The sequence below is a fragment of the Aegilops tauschii genome, chromosome 3 (assembly GCF_002575655.3).
Source record: "Aegilops tauschii subsp. strangulata cultivar AL8/78 chromosome 3, Aet v6.0, whole genome shotgun sequence".
NCBI classification, from domain to species: Eukaryota; Viridiplantae; Streptophyta; class Magnoliopsida; order Poales; family Poaceae; genus Aegilops; species Aegilops tauschii.
In genome coordinates this window covers 255,400,487-255,422,654 of record NC_053037.3, presented here as the reverse complement: position 1 = coordinate 255,422,654, position 22,168 = coordinate 255,400,487, and positions in this window count along the sequence as shown.

The window sequence follows — 22,168 nt, the reverse complement described above, 5'->3', positions numbered from 1 at the left end:
CGGAGCCACCATTTTCTCTAAGATTGATCTTATGAGTGGCTACTATCAAATACGCATCCAAGAAGGTGATGAATGGAAAACCGCATTTAAGACCAAATTTGGCTTATATGAATGGCTTGTTATGCCAATGGGTTTATCCGAAGCACCCGATACTTTCATGAGAGTCAAGCATTTTGTTCTTCGACCTTATATTGGTGTATTTGTTGCGGTCTATTTTGACGATATTCTTGTGTTTAGAAAATCTCTCAAGGATCATGTCACCCATCTTAGAACCGTGTTGCAAACCCTTAGGAAAGAGCGCCTTTATGCTAATATGGATAAATGCCTTTTTGGTGTTGATAAGCTTGTTTTCTTGGGTTTCGTTGTGTCTTCTAAGGGTGTTCATGTAGATGAATCTAAGATCAATGCTATTAAAACTTGGCCCCAACCAAGCAACTTGCAACAAGTGCATAGTTTTCTTGGTTTAGCTGGTTTCTATCGTAGATTTGTGAAGGATTTTAGCACCATTGCTTCACCTTTGCATGCTTTGAGTAAGGAAAATGCGCCTTTTGTTTGGGGACCATCCCAAGATACCACATTCAATGAGCTTAAGAATTTGCTTACACATGCTCCTTTGCTTGCATTACCCAACTTCGATAAACCATTTGAGATTTATTGCGATGCTAGCGGTTATGGCATAGGAGGTGTGTTAATGCAAGAGAAGCGCCCTATAGCTTTCTTTACTGAAAAACTTTCCGGAGCGCAACTCAATTATCCAATTGAAAACATTTTGCGAGGGGCTATTTGAAAACATTTACATGTGCTGTCGAAAGGGATGAGGATCGATGTTCGATCAAGGAGAATCCAACGGTGCAGACGTACGATCCGTGGGGTTTGGGTTCTGGCCAATCAGAATGCATGACTCAGATCACGCGCGTGGCAGAGGGGGGCATCGGCCACGGTTTAGTGGACACACGGCTTTCTTGAGTGAACCGTGTGCTATTTGAAAACATTTACATTACCTAACATCATATTTTTGTTTGAATGAAAACATGAATTCATCTTTTCGCCTCCAATTTTTTTCCACGGTAAGAAATCATGATTGTACCCTATGGTTTGATTTTCTCGTAGATTTTACCAGGCGGCAGGCCTCGCTAGCAATCTCAAACTTTGAATATGCAAAAAAAGAGATCTCAAACTTTGAATACGCGCATGTTAGCAAGATCATTTGTGTGTCGCTTTGCGAGTTTTCATTCATTGTGTGAGAAACGGGAAAAAACTTCAAATAGTTCGGTCGCGGAGTGCGGCCAGAGGCATAGGCCTTGTTGGTATTTTAATTTCAGGAAATGCATATAGAGTCCAGAAAATAACGAAAATCATTGTGTCACTGTCGCGTGCTCTCACGGTCGCGTGGAAAAATTTTGGTATAGTTTGGCACAAGTTTTGGTGCTCGCACCTTCCATACCGGAGCATCTCACAAGAAGGATAATAGTTTCCAAAAAGAGATGCGGCACTTCGGACTACAAATCGCTAGTTACTAGCTACATTGTTCTGGCCCATTTCAGGTCTCTGCTATGTTTAAGTCATTCTTTGCACTTACCTTGCATTGCATTTTAGTGCATATAATTAATTAAAGTCAAAAACCCTACTACAACTACATGTGGGTGTTTTAGTTAGGCCATATATACTTAGGATACTCATAGTGGAGAGTGTCATATACTAGTATCATGCATATATATATATATATATATATGATACTAGTGTATGATACTACCTTTAATTAATTATAGCGCATAGTATAATACATAGAGTATAGTATCATAGATCATATTTACTGCCATGCATGACACAAATTAGCATCGCATTTAACATGATATGGTACCTACCTATATGTTACTCTAACCCTCTCTCTATATATTTAATTCTTTGCCACACCAGCATACTTGCCATTTCCGAGTGCATGATATCGTCGGCTATGATACCACCACTATGGCCAGCCTTATATAGTGGGGAGTATCATATACTATATATAGTATCATGCATATGATACTAGTGTATGATACTGCGTATGTAACTTCATATTGCATATATAGTATCATAGAGTAGTATATATCATAGATGACCGTATTTATGGCCATGCATGACACAAAGTAGTATATCATTATTATATATGTTATGGTATCTACCTATGTTACTGCTTCTTTGCCACATCATCATATTTGCTATTCCCGAGTGCATGATACCGGCTATGATACCCCCACTATGGCCACCCTAAGGCTGGTCGTAATATGGGAGTATCAAGCGGAATCATGCATGCCAACTAGACTTTTTGGATGATGTGGCACACAGTTAAATGAGGAAAGAGAGGGTGTGGTATCATATCATGATACTGTATCATATTAAATGTTGTACTACTTTGTGTCATGCATGGCAATTAATAAGGCACCCTAAGATACTAACTTATGATACTCCCACCTTTTCGGTTTATAGGGCTCAATTCAAAAATCTCACCAACCAAGGTAGTTGGTGAGTGGTGGAATACTTTTTGTAATTTGCAAAAGCACCCAATTAATGCTCTTGTTTTCCTCAAAATTTTATGTTTACCAATGTATTAATTGCAATGCATGCATAAAGTACATGCATTGGTCAATTTTCTCTTAATACTTGCATGCAATTATTTAATGCATCTTGGAATCTGAAATTGTGATGGGGAACAACCAAATTGAGCCTTATGAAATGGAAAAACTAAGATTTTGAGATAAGCCCTATAAACCGGAGCATCTCACATGAAGGATCATGGTTTCCAAAAGGAGATGTGTCAATTCAAACTCCTGTGGCCGGTGACTTCATCGTTTGGCTTCATAAAAATTTCCACGGTACGCAATCCTCATTATACCACGGGTTTGATTTTCTGGCATAGGTATCCTTAGCTATATTCAAGACATTTTTTGAGATTAACATGAATTTTGTGCATAAAAATAAAATTACAACCGGAACTGCATGTGCTATCGAAAGGGAAGAGGATCGTTGTTCGATCTGGGAGCATCCAACGGTGCAGACGTATGACCCGTGGAGTTTGGGTTCTGGCCAATCAGAAAGCATGACTCAAATCGTGGGCGGGGTCTGGTCGGCACACGGCTTTCATCAACGAACCGTGTGCTATTCGCAAACCAGATTGCATATTTTTGTTCACACATACTGTAGTGAGATCAATTGGGTGTGCTACCTCTAGGATATAATAATAATAATAATAATAGTAATAATAATAATAATAATAATAATAATAATAATACAGTTCATATTCATTGCCTGAGCTGACAGCATATGAAGGTCAACATATTAACGGTTCTTACATCAACAGAAAACCGGGCATAACTCACAAATTCAGTACACACGACAGTTCTAAATTGAACGAATTAAGTTGCAGTGTAGGCATAAAGACTAGTCTTACGGCTTAATTCCCATGTACACGGGGGAACTGTGTAACATCCCAATTTTCAATTTGGATGTTATACATAGGTCATCATATGCATATCATATTTATTTGCATCTCGTTTGCGATCCTAGAAATCCTAAGCAACTCAAGGACCCACGGAGAGAGTTGGGGATTTCAATTATTTTCATATTTGAATTTTTCTCAAATTTGAATAGAGGATCATTTTGGTTTTAATATTTTTCTCTCCAAAATATTTCCAATATTAAAAATAAAAGAGAGGGGATAAAAGGACTTCTCCAAAATAAAAGAAACATTGGAGGAAAAATGTTAAAATCAAATATATATTTTATTTGGATTTTATTCGAGATTTTATTTGAATTAGAAAAAATATGCATTTTCCAAAATTGCATTTTAGGCCAGAAAAATGTTCAGTTTGTTCTAAATATTTTATTTAGACGGTTGTGAAAATTGTTTTTGGCATTTTAGAATTTTTTATATTTATTTAGGATTTTCTTCGGAGGAATTTATTTTTAAAAAAAGCGAACCGACCTAGGAGCCGGCTCGGGCCGGGACTCCCAGGCCGCCCCACCGCCGCCAGCCTTTATAAGGCGAGGCCCGAGGCCGCCAGCCCCAAGCCGCCGCCAACCCAAGCCGCGACCCGCCAACCCAGCCGCCCCCGCGCCGCGCCGTCGCCAGAACTCGACCCCGCCACCGCCGACCGGTTTTTTTCTCAGGATTTCGTCGGTTTTTTGGGTAAACCCTAGATCTACTCCCTTTTTAGATCGGTTTTTTTGGTTTAGATCTATTCTGCGAACGTTTGTTCATTTAGTTCTTATAACGAACGAATTCGTTTGTTTGTCGCTGTTAGCAGACGTTCGTCCGATATATTTTTTCTTTTTCTGTTTTTTTGCCAGGGACCTATCCACGATTATTTTTATCGCAGATTTGCCCCTGATCTTCAAACCCTCGCAACTTTTTAACCGTTCGTCCAAATCAAGTGAAACCAACGCCAAAATCTTCGTCTCGAACCCCTCTTTCCAGTTAATCAACTTGAACATGATTTTGACAATTTAAAATTTGGTTTCAAGCAGATTTGTTTTTGAACTTCTTTTGATCGTAGTTTGAGTTTCATAGCTCCGATTTGATTGATTTCTTTTGTAAATCGAAGCTCTTTTCAGTTGAACTTTCAGATTTGATCTTTCTCATCTGAGTTTTACCCTTGCATCTATGCTAGAGTGCTTATGTATGCTACAGTTTGTTTGCGATAGAATTTTTAGAGTGCGAAGCGTGCTACTATGAGTCTCTAGGGTTTGCAGATCATCGGCAAGGCAAGTAACACTTTGATCATACCTCTTTATTACCCAGTTTTTATGCATTAGTTTCAACCCTCAAACGTTGCATGAGTAGGATTTGTTTAACATGTGGGTTTGGGAAGTAGATGATGAGGTAGAACCTATTGCCCTTTATATCAAACCATGGGAGTTACTTCTACGTTATGCTTATACTGCTATCCTATGCTCGTAGACGTGGTTTGGCTTGAGTGATCCATGACTGATGTGAGAGATGTTAATTAATGGTTAACTTAAGGTGGCTACTTTAATTCACATCTGGGTGGATTGGTTGTCTGGGCACCTGGAGAATCCAGTGTTGTCCTAGGATATCCCGGAGTACCCGTGTGATCATCCTACGGTTCGCCACCCAGGCTCAAAGGGATCATAAGATTATTCATGCTAGAAACTTTCATGTGCAGCCACAAGCCATTATGGGCTCTGGCATAGTTGAGTATGTTGTGTGACCTCTTTCAGTGGTAGGCTAGCAGATGTAGGGGAAAGTAGGTGTAACTGTCTACCCAGTGTAAAGAGTAAGTGCTTCGGAAAGACTGTGTCTCGATCATCCATTTCTCAAACATCATGTAGTGCGAGAAATTCAACGGAGGAGATCGAGTCTTGTGGGGAAAAGTGCGCAAACCTCTACAGAGTGTACAAACTAATCATAGCCGTGTCCCCGGTTATGGACATCTTGAGTATATGGTTCTTGAATTATCATGTTGATCTCATCACTCTTAATCTAATTTGTTGGGTTATTAATACTGTTTAATTGGGATTGAGTTGGAGGAACCTTCTTAATGTTTATCAACTACCATGATAGTTAAATAAAATATATTCCGTTGTTGTAGGGAAAAATTGGCTTTTCGCAAAAACATGATAACCGTGGAGCCTCCACCAGCCATATATGCATGTAGTGTTAGCATTTACCTTGTTCATTGCTCTACAGTGTTATTTTGCCATCATATTCCATGTGCTGACCCGTTTGGGGCTGCAACGTATTATGTTGCAGACTTTTCAGACGAGGAGTAAGGTGCGCTAGGTCGTTATCGTGCACTCAGCTATGCCGTTGGAGTTGATGGACTCATTTACCTTCGATGCTTCCGCAGTTATCTTATTTATATGGCCTTAAGCCATATTATTGTAATAAGTTCTCTTTTGAGGCATTCGATGTAATAAGTGTGTGATTGCACTTTGTTATAAATCCTTCAAGTATTGTGTGTATCAGCATTACCGATCCAGGGATGACACTTATGCACAAAGATTTGACCGTCTGAGGTCGGATCGCTACAAGATGGTATCAGAGCACACGTTGATTGTAGGACACGACCACTAAGATAAGCCATAGGTCACTCCTCTCTACTCATTTCTGACTCCTCTCCATTTTCCACTCTATAGATGGCGGACCCGAGGAACAAGTTTGCTCAACCGGATGAAGACACTCCTTTTGGACGACACTTGAAAGAAGTCACTAGGTACCTGAACATCGGAATACCAAGCTTCACCGGGACCTACACCACCACTTTACCGGAAGAGGAGCATTGGATGATTCGAGTTCAAGTTCCAGGAAGGACGTTCACGCCAGTTACTGAGCCCATAGAGTTTTCCTTTAATGCACCAACCTGGAGTCTAGGAAAGAGCATGGCAGCTCACATCGCCATGGGACGCATCGGCGAAGTTTATCACAAGGATCTTAAGGACACCATCTACCAGATATGTGGGCGCCAAGATGAGCAATGGGAGATGATCAGCACCAGGAGGGACAGGTCCATTGCAGCTTTCATCCAGGAGTTAAACCAGCACATTCGTCGCCAGGAGTACCAAATGTGCGCAAGCATGATAGATCTAAAGAAGGTGATGACCAGGAACATGGAGCTTGAAGAGGAACTCAAGTCTACATGCGATGGATATGAGGAGGAAATCGCAGTGCTAGTAGAAAAGAATGACGACCAAACGAGGAAGCTAGGAGTATTCATGGGAGACCCCCGCGCCAGAGGAGATGACGACCATCCCGAGGACTACATCATCATCAATGACACCGATTCCGACCCCGACAGTAGTGATGATGATTATGAAGATGAAGTTGGAGCGAATATCATGGAGTCTTCCACCGGTCAAAATTTCTAGATGACCACCATATTATTAGTAGTATTTCCCCCATGTATATAGTAGTAGTCCGAGTATTTTGTAACGGTAGCTAGATCTATTGTATGCCCTTGTTTTGAATTGATTCGTGTGATATGAATGTGTTTGCCTCATGTGAATTTGGGTAGTGCTTTCCCACTAGACCTCACTCTATTCTAATCTCTTCCCTCTACACCCATCAGATGCCTCCGAGATGTGACCCCGGACCCCGGATTTGTCTTCCCACCGGAGCTCACTTAGTTGATCCAACAGCAGAATGCCTTGATGCAGCTACTAGTCCAGGACCAAGGCAACAACAACAACAACCCACCGCCACCACCTCCAGTTGACAACTTAGCCCGTTTTCTGAGGTTGAATCCACCGGTGTTTTCCAGTAGCACCGAGCCGATTGTTGCTGATGACTGGCTACGCAGGATTGGAAGGGAGTTGACCACCGCAGGTTGCACAGATGCGGAGAAGGTGTGTTTTGCAGCAAACCAATTGGATGGACCCGCAGCCTCATGGTGGGAGAATTACACAACCACTTTCCCCATAGCCAATGTCACTTGGGATCAGTTTCAGCAAGCATTCCGCACTGCACATGTCTCAACTGGAGCTATGAGCATGAAGAAGTGGGAGTTTCGCAACTTACGCCAGGGAAATCGTACTGTGGGGCAGTACGTGGATGAGTTTAGTAAGTTAGCTCACTATGCCCCTGATGATGTGGCCACAGACGCCGCGAAGCAGGAGAAGTTTATGGAAGGGCTGAATGATGAACTAAGCATGCAGTTGATGGTGGCAACATTTGCTAACTACCAGGACTTGGTAGACAGGGCTCTTATGATTGAAGGGAAGCAGCAGCAGATAGAGAGCCGTAAAGGAAGTATGGACAAGGGAGGTACAATTTTGGAGCCTCGCAGAAGCCCCGTTTTACCCCGAACTCGGGAGGATATACCCATAACCATGGAGGCCACACTCATAATGGAGGAAGTTCGGATAACCATAGTGGCCCCAAGAATGGAAATGGGAATGGAGGGAGTAGCAGCCAGAACCGTTCCAACCCAGCCACACCCGCCAAGAAGGATCTAAGTCACATTACTTGTTTCAAGTGCGGGAAGACTGGACACTACGCCACCGAGTGTTCCGAAGCAAAGAATGGCAATGGCAATGGAAGCTCTGGGAAGAAGCCCAACCCTTTCAATAGGGGACAAGTGAACCACGTTAACGTGGAGGAGGTTGAAGAGCAGCCAGATGCAGTTATAGGTTAGTTTTTGGTTAAGTCATTTACTGCAATCGTTCTTTTTGATACTGGTGCATCGCATTCATACATATCAAGGGGATTTGTGGATAAGTACAAGTTGCCCACCAAAGTTCTTAGGACACCTATGTTAGTAAGTTCGCCAGGAGCAAAGTATATGGCAAGCCAAGGATGTTTTCAGATGCCATTGACCATAGGTAGGCATGTTTTCCCCTTAGACTTAATAATTCTGGAGTCACAAGGATTGGATGTGATACTAGGCATGGATTGGCTATCGATGTATGGGGGAAACATCGATTACGCCAATAAGTCAATTATGCTCACCACCCCGGAGGGAAAAAGGATTAAGTATGTATCCAGGCATGCGCCAAGGAGGACCCAAGTGAATTCCCTCTCAGGAGTTATCCAAGAGGAAGTGCCTGTAGTCAAGGATTACCCAGATGTATTCCCAGAGGAACTACCAGGCATGCCGCCAGATCGAGACATTGAGTTTTTTATAGAGCTTTTGCCAGGCACCGGACCAATATCAAAGAGACCATACCGGATGACCGCAAATGATCTGGAGGAGATTAAGAAGCAGATTAAGGAGTTATTGGAGAAAGGTTACATTCGACGAAGTTCGTCACCATGGGGAGCCCAGTGCTCTTAGTTGAGAAGAAGGATGGATCTTTGAGAATGGTTGTTGATTATCGTGCATTGAATGAAGTGGCGATCAAGAACAAGTACCCACTACCGATGATCAACGATTTGTTTGACCAGCTACAAGGAGCTAAATATTTTCCAAGATCGATCTGCGATCAGGATACCACCAGTTGAAGATCCGAGAGCAGGATATACCTAAGATAACTTTCACCACAAGGTACGGGATATATAAGTACATGGTTATGTCGTTTGGTTTAACCAATGCCCCTGCCTATTTCATGAGTATGATGAATAAGGTGTTTATGGAGTTCTTGGATAAATTTGTTGTGGTGTTCATTGATGATATTTTGGTATATTCGAAGAATGAAGAGGAACACAAGGAGCATTTGCTTTTAGTTCTCGAGAAGCTCAGGGAGCATCAGTTATATGCCAAGTTCAGCAAATGTGAGTTTTTGTTGAAGGAAGTTAGATTTCTTGGATATATTATATCAGGAGAAGGTATAACAGTAGACCCTACCAAGGTCCAGTCAGTCACTGAGTGGTTGGCACCCACCTCAGTTGGAGAGATCCGCAGTTTTCTTGGACTCGCGGGATATTATCAGAGATTTATTGAGAATTTCTCCAAGATTGTGAAGCCTATGACGGAGTTGTTGAAGAAAGACACCAAGTTTAAATGGACAGATGAATGTGAGGCAAGTTTTCAGGAGCTGAAGAAACGTTTGGTTACAGCCCCAATGCTGATTCAGCCGGATATACGCAAGGATTTCCAAGTGTACTGCGATGCTTCTCGCTTAGGACTTGGAGGTGTACTTATGCAAGACGGAAGAGTTGTCTCATATGCCTCACGACAGCTTCGACCGCATGAGTTGAATTATGCCATGCATGTTTTGGAGTTAGCAGCTTTTGTTCATGCACTCAAGACCTCGAGACACTTTCTTATTGGAAACCGTTGTCATGTGTACACGGATCACAAGAGTTTGATGTACATTTTCACACAGAAGGAGCTGAATCTCAGGCAAAGGAGATGGTTGGAGCATATAAAGGATTATGATATGAAGTTGCATTATCATCCAGGAAAGTCCAATGTCGTCGCAGACACTTTGAGCCGGAAGAGTTATGTCAATACCCTCGTAACCGGAGGATTACCAAAGGAGTTAGCCGAAGACCTCAGGGAGCTTCGTTTGGAGATAGTTCCTCAAGGTTTTGTCGCAACAATGGAGGTTCAGTCGACATTATTGGGAAAGATTCGAGAAGCTCAAAAGGATGACAACGAAATTGCTGAGATAAAGGAGAAGATGAGTAACGGAAAAGCCAAAGGTTTTCGTGAGGATGAGTATGAAACCTTATGGTTTGAGGACCGTGTTTATGTACCCAATAATGAAGAGATCAGGAAGTTAATACTTCAAGAAGCCCATGGCTCGCCATACTCAATACACCCCGGAAACACCAAGATGTATTTGGATTTGAAGGAGCGTTTCTGGTGGACTGGTATGAAGAAGGATATTGCCGAGTATGTAGCCGTATGTGATGTATGTCAGAGAGTGAAGGCAGAACATCAGAAGCCAGCAGGATTACTGCAGCCTATGCTGATACTCGAATGGAAGTGGGATAAGCTTGGCATGGATTTCATCACTGGATTACCCAGGACCCGATCAGGGTATGATTCTATCTGGGTAGTAGTGGATCGTTTGACCAAAGTGGCTCACTTTATCCCAGTGAAAACCACCTATACGAGTGCAAAGTTGGCTAAGATATATATGACCAGGATCGTATGTCTGCATGGAGTTCCGAGGACCATCGTATCAGATAGAGGAACACAATTTACCTCCAAGTTTTGGAATCAGCTGCACCACACCTTGGGTACTAGGCTAGAGTTCAGTACAGCCTTTCATCCGCAGATAGATGGACAGGCTGAGAGAGTCAATCAGATTCTGGAGGACATGTTGAGAGCTTGTGCGCTATGATAGAGGCAAAGGTGTCTCGTCTTTCGATGAGATGATGAATATCGCTTTGATGGAAGTCGACTTTGACGATCCGACTACGAACGTGCGAGGACGTCGCGCCTTAGCAATCGCTAAACCAACTCCGAGAGGTTATCGACCACGCCGGAGCACGATCAACCTGACCACGAGGGTCTGTTTCCTGCGAGCAAACGAAGAACAGGCAAGAAACTGAGATTGCAATCTGGATATTGCGAATATAAGATGAAAGCTTTATTGATCAAGGTGGGGTTCTGTGACGCCTTTGTCTGGTCGCTGAACACAAACGAAGTACGCGAAGTTGCAGCTATGGCGAACTTTTAATCTAAACAAAACCCAAAGTCTAAACGACGCCCTAAGGGCTGTATATATGGAGGAAGAGGGGGGGAATTTCGTGGCCCTTGAGGAAGGGGTCCGAAACCAACCCTATCTCTTGTTTCCCCACACATACGGACTCTAAAAACAGCCTATACTTATGTATTTCGAAATTACATGGGCCTGGCCCAATAATAAGGTGACGCAGCACCTAGAATAGCCTCTGGACGAAAGTTATGAAGTAGCATCTTGTATATTTCGTCCAAGGCTTCATGCACGCATTATGGTGGCTTCAACGTCCTGAAATCATCACTTGTAACTCCGTTCTTGTTCCCCATGCGCATGCCATCATCTCCATGCTTGTTCTTGCTCCAATGTTCATCCTTCTCAAAGCTAGGCCCTTCATTTGTAAGCAAAACAAATGTATCCAATTTAGGCAGCATCATATTCTCATGAACATTAGAATCATTAGCAAGAAACGAAAGTACCTGGTAATTTAATTGGCGTGCGCGAGCTCTAGTAATTGGTCCAGTATGTATAGCAGCAGGGACTGTGGGTGTAATAATTGTATTGATGTCCTCATCATCCTCCCCTTCTTGAAATGAAGTCGTCCTCGACGGAAGCTCATCTTCCTCACCCAAATAAGGCTTCAAATCTGCAATATTAAAAGTGGGACTAACCCCAAAATCTGCAGGCAGCTCAAGTTTATATGCATTATCATTTATTTTCTCTAACACCTTAAAAGGACCATCAGCACGTGGCATTAGCTTTGATTTGCGCAAATCAGGAAATCTATCCTTACGCAAATGTAACCAAACAAGATCTCCAGGTGCAAACACAACATGTTTTCTACCCTTATCTCCAGCAAGTTTATATTTAGCATTCATACGCTCAATGTTTTCCTTAGTTAACTCATGCATTTTTAAGATCAATTCAGCACGTTGTTTAGCATCAAAATTAACCTTCTCCGAAGATGGAAGAGGCAACAAATCAATAGGTGCACGAGGTAGGAAACCATACACAATTTCAAAAGGGCACATCTTAGTAGTAGAATGCAATGAACGATTATAAGCAAACTCAATATGAGGCAAGCAGTCTTCCCACATTTTCTTATTATTCTTCAAAACAGCCCTAAGCATAGTAGACAATGTTCTATTGACTACTTCAGTTTGTCCATCAGTTTGGGGGTGACAAGTAGTACTAAAAAGCAGTTTAGTCCCCAACTTAGCCCATAAACATCTCCAAAAGTGGCTAAGAAATTTAGTATCACGATCTGAAACAATAGTATTTGGCACACCATGCAAGCGAATAATTTCACGAAAGAACAAATCAGCAACATTAACAGCATCATCGCTTTTATGACATGGTATAAAGTGCGCCATTTTCGAGAATCTATCCACGACAACAAATATGCTATCCCTCCCCTTCTTTGTTTGAGGTAAACCTAAAACAAAGTCCATAGATATATCCTCCCAAGGAACACTAGGTACAGGCAAAGGCATATATAAACCATGAGGATTGAGTCGTGACTTAGCTTTTTGACATGTAGTGCAGCGAGCAACAAAACGCTCAACATCCCGTCTCATCTTTGGCCAAAAGAAATGTGTAGCAAGTACGTCCTCCGTCTTCTTCACGCCAAAGTGTCCCATTAATCCTCCTCCATGCGCCTCCTGCAACAACAAAAGACGAAGAGAGCTAGCTGGAATGCATAGCTTGTTAGCACGGAACACAAATCCATCATTAACGACAAACTTGTTCCAGGTTCTTCCTTCTTTACAATTCTGCAATACATCTTTAAAATCAGCATCATGCACATATTGATCTTTGATGGTCTCCAAACCAAATATTTTGAAGTCAAGTTGTGAAAGCATAGTATAGCGACGAGACAATGCATCAGCAATAACATTTTCTTTACCCTTCTTGTGTTTAATGACATAAGGGAAAGTTTCAATGAATTCAACCCATTTAGCATGTCTACGATTCAGTTTAGCTTGACTTTTAATATGTTTCAAAGATTCATGATCAGAATGTATAACAAATTCTTTGGGCCATAAATAATGTTGCCATGTTTCTAAAGTCCGAACAAGAGCATATAGTTCTTTATCATAAGTAGAATAATTCAGACTAGGCCCACTCAATTTTTCAGAAAAGTATGCAACAGGTTTGCCATCTTGTAATAACACACCTCCTAATCCAATGCCACTAGCATCACATTCAAGCTCAAAAGTCTTATTAAAATCAGGAAGTTGGAGTAAAGGAGCATGTGTCAACTTATCTTTCAATACCGTGAAGGCTTCTTCCTGTGCGGTACCCCAAACAAAAGGCACATCCTTCTTTGTAAGCTCGTTGAGAGGTGCAGCAATGGTGCTAAAATCTCTCACAAAACGCCTATAGAAACCAGCGAGTCCAAGAAAACTCCGCACTTGTGTGACCGTTTTGGGCTGCGGCCAACTCTCAATAGCTTCAATCTTGGCTTTATCAACTTCAATTCCCTGTGGAGTAACAACATAGCCAAGAAAAGATACTCGGTCGGTGCAAAAGGTGCACTTCCCAAGGTTACCAAACAAACGTGCATCACGTAGAGCAATAAAAACAGCACGTAAATGTTCCAAATGTTCTTCCAAAGATTTGCTATAAATCAGTATATCATCAAAATAGACCACCACAAATCGTCCAATGAAAGCACGTAAAACTTCGTTCATTAGTCTCATGAAAGTACTAGGTGCATTAGTTAACCCAAAAGGCATGACTAACCACTCATATAAACCAAACTTAGTTTTAAATGCAGTTTTCCATTCATCTCCCAATTTCATACGAATTTGATGGTATCCACTACGCAAATCAACTTTGGAGAATATTGTAGAGCCACTCAATTCATCAAGCATATCATCGAGCCTAGGAATAGGATGACGATAACGAATAGTAATATTATTAATGCCTCTACAATCAACACACATACGCGACGTACCATCCTTTTTAGGCACGAGTATAATAGGAACAGCACAAGGACTAAGAGATTCGCGTATATAACCTTTGTCGAGCAGCTCCTGTACTTGACGCATAATCTCCTTCGTCTCCTCTGGATTGGTACGGTATGGTGCACGGTTGGGTAGCGATGCACCGGGAATTAAGTCAATTTGATGCTCAATCCCTCGAATAGGTGGTAATCCCGGTGGCACGTCTTGTGGGAAGACGTCAGCGAACTCCTGCAAAATGTGAGTGACAGCAGGGGGCAAAGAGGAAGGCACGTCCTCGAATGAAAATAATGCCTCTTTGCACACAAAAGCATAGCAAACAGATTTGCTGAAATCTAGTTCATCAATATCAGATTTTGTGGCAAGTAAACATGCACTTTTCAATTTAATTTCAGAAACAACACTAGATGGTTTATTATTAGGTTTCATTTGTTGCTCAAATTCCTTTGCCACAATCTGATTTGCACTCTTATTTTTCTCCTGTTTTGCTTTATTAGCTCTATTAATGTCATCTTTCAAAATGGAATCAGGAGTCATAGGAAGCAAAGTAATATTTTTATCCTTATGAACAAGAGTATACTGATTGTTTCTACCATGGTGTACAGAATTTTTATCAAATTGCCATGGTCTACCTAGTAATAAGGAACATGCTTGCATGGGTACCACATCACAATCAACATAATCAGCATATGTAGAGATACTAAAATGCACACGAACAGTACGTGTTACCTTAACCTTGCCGCTGTTGTTGAACCATTGGATGTAGTAAGGATGTGGATGTGGTCTTGTGGTGAGAGATAGCTTCTCCACCATCTCCATGCTAGCCAAGTTGTTACAGCTCCCTCCATCTATGATGACGCGAACAGAACGTTCCTTCACAACTCCCTTTGTATGGAACAAATTATGCCTCTGATTTTGCTCTGCTTGTGTGACCTGCACACTCAAAACACGTTGAGCAACTAAACATTCATACCTGTCAGCGTCTTCAGGAGCCATGTATTGCGTCTCATTTTCAGAATCATCTCCACCATGTTCTTCACGTGTAATAAGAGCCAAAGTCTCCTCATCATAGTCACTAGCGGACTCATACCCACCATCCTCAGTAGCAATCATGACACGCTGAGATTTGCATTCTCTCGCAAAATGTCCTCTTCCCTTACAACGACGACAAATAATATCACTTGTGTGCCCTGTCGATGCCATGGAAGAAGAAGAGCTCTGCACAGGCCCGGCAGGTGTGCTCTTGGCAGAGAGTGGTGGTTGTGCCTGCTTTCTTGTATCACGGCTGGAGGTGGCACCTGATGGAGGTGATGGTGAAGTGGAAGTAGAAGATGCACGCGGTGTCCATGATGAAGGTCGACCTGTAGAAAAGTTAGTTCGCGCCAATGGCTGTCGATCCTGCACTTCACGTTCAGCTTTACAAGCAAGATGGAATAAACGAGTGATATTATTATAATCCTTATACTCTAGAATGGTCTGAATCTCTTTATTTAATCCACCCATAAAACGTGCAAGCATAGCTTCATTCTCCTCAACAATACCACATCTAATCATGCCAGTTTGTAATTCCTGATAATATTCTTCTACAGAATTTTTTCCTTGTCTTAAACGCTGCAATTTTTGAAGTAATTCACGTTGATAATATGGTGGAACCCAACGAGTACGCATAGCAGTTTTCAAAGCAGCCCAAGTAGCTGGAACAGGATATAATCTACAATGTTCAGACCACCAAACACATGCAAAGCTAGTGAAAGCACAAACAGCAGCAGGAACACGTCTCTCCTCAGGATATTGTAAACATGTAAATCGTTGTTCAGTTTCTAACTCCCAAGTAAGATATATATCAGGAACATATCTACCCTCAAATGGTGGAATATTCAATTTCAGTTTAGGGAGATGGTCATGATCTCGTACATGAGGTGGTGGTGCCGGCCTACCGTTGCGAATATATACCTGAGGTCGACTTGCTGGTGGTGGTGCTGGTGGCTGCACGTAGTTCTGATTTTGATCAACCTCATCCTCATAATCGCCCGCATAATCGTCATCCTCCTCAGCCGCCGCAGGAGCAGGAGCCAAAGAAGCATCAACAGTAGGGACAGCAGCACCCGAATTTTGACCAATCTCAATTGGAACGCGCTGTGCCCGTCCCACTTGATTTGGAAGGCGGCGTTGGAGATGTGGTTGTTGTTGTTGTAGAGGTGCGACATGTGCAGCCGGTGGTGGTTGGGGAAGACGCTTTAGTAATTCAGTAAACTTGTTATCCAGCTTTGTCTCAAACGACTTCTCCACGGCATCTATCTTCTCCATAGCCTCTTCAAATCTGTTTAGCACATCTCCCACCTGGCCACTCATCATTTGCTGAAATTTATCATGCAACTCCTTGTTCGTCATGTTCGCCCAATCAGTCTCATCGGCTTGTGAACCAGTTCTTACCCAGCAGCAGGTGGTGATCGGCAACCGTTGTAGTCAAAAACTCTCAAAGCTTGGATATAGCGATTACCAGGGAGAGTCAAACGCACGATGTAGACTTATGTGGAGCTGGGAAGGCTTATAATATGGTAGCAAAATGGTAAGCAATAATCAATTCAGAGATGCAAAGTTGAATAAACGCTCAACGACGGTACTGTGCTGGTCCTAGGCTAGACCGTGCTAGAGACGCGAGCCTAGAACACTAACAAAATCACGGCGCTGCACGTAAACAGGGGAAAAGCACACTCAGGAATTTTTTTTTTCGCTCTTTTTTTTTTTTTTGCGCTCTTTTTTTTTTGCGCTCCTCCTTTTTTTTTTTTTTGCGAAAAAATCACTATAATGGCGAGTGTCTCAAAACTCTTCCCAGGTCAAACTGACAGGATGGGCACAAAATTTTTTGACTATTTTTTTTTCGGAAATCAGGGCAGCGACGACGAAAAAGTGCGACAAAAAATCACTATGATGGCGAGTGTCTCAAAACACTACCCGGGGCCTAAAAATAGGATAGGGAAAAATATTTTTGGTTGCCGAAAATATTTTTTTTTTTTTCGAGACCTACTCAGGCAAGGAAACACGAAACGGAAAATATATGGATCTCTAAAACAAACCGACTATGAAAAGAACTCGGATTGGTGGTGGATATATGGCGGTGGTATATGGCAGCGGTGGTGGTATATGGATACGGATTCAAAGCGGTGGCGGATAAGCAATGGTGGTAGATGGCAAGGCGATGATGATGGTGCGGCGGCGGCGTGACAACTTATGACCAGAACTCGAAACTCTAAAAGACTAGACTCTAAGACCAGCAACTTGACACGACGATGCAACCGCAAATTCAACAAAGCAAAAACCCTAAAAAGATTATGCAAAGGCTCAGATTGGTTCGGATATGATGAACTAACCCTAATTTTTTTTTGTGGCTTTTTCGTGGACTGTAGGTATGAAGAACAGACTCGATCTAAACTACGAAAAACTGTAAAATCTCACCGAGCAACCTGGAAATCTGATACCACTTGATAGAGGCAAAGGTGTCCCGTCTTTCGATGAGATGATGAATATCGCTTTGATGGAAGTCGACTTTGACGATCCGACTACGAACGTGCGAGGACGTCGCGCCTTAGCAATCGCTAAACCAACTCCGAGAGGTTATCGACCACGCCGGAGCACGATCAACCTGACCACGAGGGTCTGTTTCCTGCGAGCAAACGAAGAACAGGCAAGAAACTGAGATTGCAATCTGGATATTGCGAATATAAGATGAAAGCTTTATTGATCAAGGTGGGGTTCTGTGACGCCTTTGTCTGGTCGCTGAACACAAACGAAGTACGCGAAGTTGCAGCTATGGCGAACTTTTAATCTAAACAAAACCCAAAGTCTAAACGACGCCCTAAGGGCTGTATATATGGAGGAAGAGGGGGGGAATTTCGTGGCCCTTGAGGAAGGGGTCCGAAACCAACCCTATCTCTTGTTTCCCCACACATACGGACTCTAAAAACAGCCTATACTTATGTATTTCGAAATTACATGGGCCTGGCCCAATAATAAGGTGACGCAGCACCTAGAATAGCCTCTGGACGAAAGTTATGAAGTAGCATCTTGTATATTTCGTCCAAGGCTTCATGCACGCATTATGGTGGCTTCAACGTCCTGAAATCATCACTTGTAACTCCGTTCTTGTTCCCCATGCGCATGCCATCATCTCCATGCTTGTTCTTGCTCCAATGTTCATCCTTCTCAAATCTAGGCCCTTCATTTGTGAGCAAAACAAATGTATCCAATTTAGGCAGCATCATATTCTCATGAACATTAGAATCATTAGCAAGAAACGAAAGTACCTGGTAATTTAATTGGCGTGCGCGAGCTCTAGTAATTGGTCCAGTATGTATAGCAGCAGGGACTGTGGGTGTAATAATTGTATTGATGTCCTCATCACGCTAGATTATGGATACAGCTGGGATGATAATTTACCGTGCGCGGAGTTCTCATATAACAACAGTTATCAAGCTAGTCTGAAGATGGCCCCTTTCAAAGCCTTGTATGGAAGGAGGTGCAGGACACCATTAATGTGGGATGAAGTTGGAGACTGTCAGTTGTTTGGACCACATTGGATCAAAGAGTCGGAAGATAAGGTTATGTTGATTCGCGACAGACTAAAGGTAGCTCAGTCCAGGAAGAAGAGTTATGTTGATACAAAACACAAGGAGGTAGTCTATGAAATCGGAGATACATCATATCTTTGAGTGTCACCTCTTCCAGGAGTTAAATGATTTGGAGTTAAGGGAAAGTTAGCCCCGAGATTTGTAGGACCATACCGAGTTTTGGAACGAATGGGAGAATTGGCCTACAAGTTGGAGTTACCCGAAGGATTGTCAGGAGTTCACGATGTGTTTCACGTTTCCCAGTTGAGGAATTGTCATGCAGAGATGACCGATATTCCTCTGAGAGATACAGTGCCCCTGGAAGCAATTCATTTGGATAGTGATTTGACCTACGAGGAGAAACCAGTCAAGATTCTCGAGTTTGCCAGCCGAGTTACATGCAGCAAGGTTATCAAGTTTTGCAAAGTACAGTGGAGCCACCATACCGAGGATGAAGCCACCTGGGAGCGAGAAGAAGACCTACGGAAAGACCACCCACACCTATTTTGAGCCAACCCGAATCTCGAGGGCGAGATTCATCTTAAGGGGGGTAGGTTTGTAACATCCCAATTTTCAATTTGGATGTTATACATAGGTCATCATATGCATATCATATTTTATTTGCATCTTGTTTGCGATCCTAGAAATCCTAAGCAACTCAAGGACCCACGGAGAGAGTTGGGGATTTCAACTATTTTCATATTTGAATTTTTCTCAAATTTGAATAGAGGATCATTCTGGTTTTAATATTTTTTCTCTCCGAAATATTTCCAATATTAAAAATAAAAGAGAGGGGATAAAAGGACTTCTCCAAAATAAAAGAAACATTGGAGGAAAAATGTTAAAATCAAATAAATATTTTATTTGGATTTTATTCGAGATTTTATTTGAATTAGAAAAAAATATGCATTTTCCAAAATTGCATTTTAGGCCAGAAAAATGTTCACTTTTTTCTTAATATTTTATTTAAACGGTGAAAATTGTTTTCTGCATTTTTAGAATTTTTTATATTTATTCAGGATTTTCTTCAGCGGAATTTATTTAAAAAAATGCGAACCGACCTAGGAGCCGGCTCGGGCCGGGACTCTCAGGCCGCCCCGCCGCCGCCAGCCTTTATAAGGCGAGGCTCGAGGCCGCCAGCCCCAAGCCGCCGCCAGCCCAAGCGACACCCCACCAACCCTAGCCGCCGCCATGCCTCGAGCTCCGCCGCCGCCCCGTGCCGCGCCGGAACCCGAACCCGACACCACCGCCGCCAATCGGTTTTTTTTCCCGGGTCTTCGTCCGGTTTTTTTTTCGGTAAACCCTAGATCTACTCCTTTTTTAGGTCAGTTTTTTCGGTTTAGATCTATTCTGCGAACGTTCGTTCGTTTAGTTCTTATAACGAACGAATTCGTTCGTTTGTCGCTGTTAGCGGACGTTCGTCCGATATATTTTTTTCTTTTTCTGTTTTTTTCGCCAGGGACCTATCTGCGATTATTTTTATCGCAGATTAGCCCCTAATCTTCAAACCCTCGCAACTTTTTAACCGTTCGTCCAAATCCAGTGAAACCAACGCCAAAATCTTCGTCTAGAACCCCTCTTTCCAGGTAATCAACTTGAACATGATTTTGACAATTTAAAATTTGGTTTCAAGCAGATTTGTTTTCGAACTTCTTTTGATCGTAGTTTGAGTTTCGTAGCTCCGATTTGATTGATTTCTTTTGCAAATCGAAGCTCTTTTCAGTTGAACTTTCAGATTTGATCTTTCTCATCTAAGTTTTACCCTCGCATCTGTGCTAGAGTGCTTATGTATGCTATGGTTTGTTTGCGATAGAATTTCCGAAGTGCGAAGCGTGCTACTATGAGTCTCTAGGGTTTGCAGATCATCGGCAAGGCAAGTAACACTTTGATCATACCCCTTTATTACCCAGTTTTTATGCATTAGTTTCAATCCTCAAACATTGCATGAGTAGGATTTGTTTAACATGTGGGTTTGGGAAGTAGATGATGAGGTAGAACCCATTGCCCTTTATATCAAACCATGGGAGTTACTTCTACGTTATGCTTATACTGCTATCCTATGCTCGTAGACGTGGTCTGGCTTGAGTGATCCATGACTGATGTGAGAGATGTTAATTAATGGTTAACTTAAGGTGGGTACTTTAATTCACATCTGGGTGGATTGGTTGTCTGGGCACCTGGAGAATCCAGTGTTGTCCTAGGATATCCCGGAGTACCCGTGTGATCATCCTACGGTTCGCCACCCAGGCTCAAAGGGATCATAAGATTATTCATGCTAGAAACTTTCGTGTGCAGCCACAAGCCATTATGGGCTCTGGCATAGTTGAGTATGTTGTGTGACCTCTTTTAGTGGTAGGCTAGCAGATGTAGGGGAAAGTAGGTGTAACTGTCTACCCAGAGTAAGGAGTAAATGCTTCGGAAAGACTGTGTCTCGATCATCCGTTTCTCAAACATCATGTAGTGCGAGAAATTCAACGGAGGAGATCGAGTCTTGTGGGGAAAAGTGCGCAAACCTCTGCAGAGTGTACAAACTAATCATGGTTAGCCGTGTCCCCAGTTATGGACATCTTGAGTATCTGGTTCTTGAATTATCATGTTGATCTCATCACTCTTAATCTAATTTTTGGGTTATTAATAATGTTCAATTGGGATTGAGTTGGAGGAACCTTCTCAATGTTTATCAACTACCATGATAGTTCAATAAAATATATTCCTTTGTTGTAGGGAAAAATTGGCTTTTCGCAAAAACATGATAACCGTAGAGCCTCCACCAGCCATATATGCATGTAGTGTTTGCATTTACCTTCTTCATTGCTCTAGAGTGTTATTTTGCGAGCATATTCCATGTGCTGACCCGTTTCGGGCTGCAACGTATTATGTTGCAAACTTTTCAGACGAAGAGTAAGGTGCGCTAGGTCGTTGTCGTGCACTCAGCTATGCCGTTGGAGTTTATGGACTCATTTACCTTCGATGCTTCCGTAGTTATCTTATTTAGATGGCCTTAAGCCATATTATTTTAAGAAGTTCTCTTTTGAGACATTCGATGTAATAAGTGTGTGATTACATTCTGTTATGAATCCTTCAAGTAGTATGTGTGTCAGCATTACCGATCCGGGGATGACACTTATGCACAGAGATTAGACCGTCTGAGGTCGGATCGCTACAAACTGGGATTCAACCATTCGGCATAGTTCTTAATGTGCTCCTTCATCTCCATATCTGATGAAGGCACCATTGCTAAGAAGCTTTGGCGTATCTTCGCCAAGTGCTCTTCAGCATAAGCACTAAGAACTGGGTTGTTAAGCAGTACCGTCAAATGGGCTTTCTCTGCCAATTCTCCGGGTGCAGCCATTTGCGTGCCAGCAAGGACCAGCTTACCTTTCAGCCTTCCCTCGTGGCGAGAGAGGGGCAAACCTATAGGTCTTTGTTTCATGTATTCGGTGCAAAACTCAATCACCTCCTCCGTGGTATAACCTTGTAGGATGCTTGCCTATGGATGGTTTTGGTTCTCACAAAAGCGCTTTAGTA